This window comes from Arachis ipaensis, chromosome B9 (assembly GCF_059453495.1).
Source record: "Arachis ipaensis isolate K30076 ecotype BB chromosome B9, ASM5945349v1, whole genome shotgun sequence".
NCBI lineage: Eukaryota > Viridiplantae > Streptophyta > Magnoliopsida > Fabales > Fabaceae > Arachis > Arachis ipaensis.
Window position 1 is genome coordinate 31,527,153 of NC_142444.1, and position 2,062 is coordinate 31,529,214.

The 2,062-nt window shown below is 37.2% G+C and overlaps 1 non-coding gene across 1 annotated transcript; it reads right to left on the reverse strand.

The window, feature by feature from the left end:
• Nucleotides 1-1,038: 1,038 nt before the first annotated feature.
• On the reverse strand, nucleotides 1,039-1,146 carry LOC148544192 (small nucleolar RNA R71). Its single transcript, XR_015900361.1, has one exon. It is a non-coding gene; the product is annotated as a small nucleolar RNA R71 (small nucleolar RNA).
• Nucleotides 1,147-2,062: the final 916 nt, after the last annotated feature.

Sequence of the window (2,062 nt, forward strand, 5' to 3'; positions counted from 1 at the left end):
CAAGTCATTAATTGTGATTTTAAAATTCAAATCTTTTTCAAAACTAATTTCAATCATATCTTTTCAAAAATATCTTCTTATCTTATCTTTTTCAAAAATTTGATTTTTAAAATATCTTTTCTAACTTCTTATCTTCTTATCTTTTCAAAAATTGATTTTCAAATTTGTTTCAACTAACTAACTAACTTTTTGTTTGTTTCTCATCTTTTTCAAAACCACCTAACTAACTCTCTCTCTCTATTTTCGAAAATATCTTCCCTTTTTTTCAAAAATTTCTTTTTAATTAACTAATTATTTTAATTTTTATTTGAATTTTTGAAAAACTACTAACCTTTTTCAAAAACTATTTTCGAAAATCACTAACCCTTTTTCAAAAATAATTTTCGAAAATTCACCTTCTCTCTCATCTCCTTCTATTTATTTATTCTTCTACTCACACAGGGACTTCTATACTGTGGTAAAAAGGATCCCTATTATTATTTTTTTGTCCCTCTTTTTCATATGAGCAGGAGCAAGGACAAGAACATTCTTGTTGAAGCAGATCCAGAACCTGAAAGGACTCTGAAGAGGAAACTGAGAGAAGCTAAATTACAACAATCCAGCAAGCACCTTTCAGAAATTTTCGAATAGGAAGAGGAGATGGCAGCCGAAAATAATAATAATAATGCAAGGAGGATGCTTGGTGACTTTACTGCACCTAATTCCAATTTACATGGAAGAAGCATCTCCATTCCTGCCATTGGAGCAAACAATTTTGAGCTGAAACCTCAATTAGTTTCTCTGATGCAGCAAAACTGCAAGTTTCATGGACTTCCATCTGAAGATCCTTTTCAGTTCTTAACTGAATTCTTACAGATTTGTGATACTTTTAAGACTAATGGAGTAAATCCTGAAGTCTACAGGCTCATGCTTTTCTCTTTTGCTGTAAGAGACAGAGCTAGAATATGGTTGGACTCTCAACCTAAAGACAGCCTGAACTCTTGGGATAAGCTGGTCACGGCTTTCTTAGCCAAGTTCTTTCCTCCTCAAAAGCTGAGCAAGCTTAGAGTGGATGTTCAAACCTTCAAACAAAAAGATGGTGAATCCCTCTATGAAGCTTGGGAAAGATACAAACAGTTGACCAAAAAGTGTCCTTCTAACATGCTTTCAGAATGGACCATCCTGGATATATTCTATGATGGTTTATCTGAGCTATCAAAGATGTCATTGGATACTTCTGCAGGTGGATTCATTCACTTAAAGAAAACGCCTGCAGAAGCTCAAGAACTCATTGACATGGTTGCTAATAACCAGTTCATGTACACTTCTGAGAGGAATCCTGTGAGTAATGGGACGCCTATGAAGAAGGGAGTTCTTGAAATTGATACTCTGAATGCCATATTGGCTCAGAATAAAATATTGACTCAGCAAGTCAATATGATTTCTCAGAGTCTGAATGGAATGCAAGCTGCATCCAACAGTACTCAAGAGGCACCTTCTAAAGAAGAGGCCTATGATCCTGAAAACCCTGCAATAGCAGAGGTGAATTACTTAGGTGAACCTTATGGAAACACCTATAGTCCATCATGGAAAAATCATCCAAATCTCTCATGGAAGGATCAAAGGCCTCAACAAGGCTTTAATAATGGTGGAAGAAACAGGTTTAGCAATAGCAAGCCTTTTCCACCATCCACTCAGCAACAGACAGAGAATTCTGAGCAGAATCCATCTAGCTTAGCAAACTTAGTCTATGATCTATCCAAGGCCACTGTAAGTTTCATGAATGAAACAAGGTCTTCCATTAGAAATTTGGAAGCACAAGTGGGCCAGCTGAGTAAAAGGATCACTGAAATCCCTCCTAGTACTCTCCCAAGCAATACAGAAGAGAATCCAAAAGGAGAGTGCAAGGCCAGTGACATAAGCACCATGGCCGAACCTGTAAGAGAAGGAGAGGACGTGAATCCCAAGGAGGAAGACCTCCTGGGACGTCCAGTGATCAATAAGGAGCTTCCCTCTGAGGAACCAAAGGACTCTGAGGCTCATCTAGAGACCATAGAGATTCCATTGAACCTCCTTATGCCAT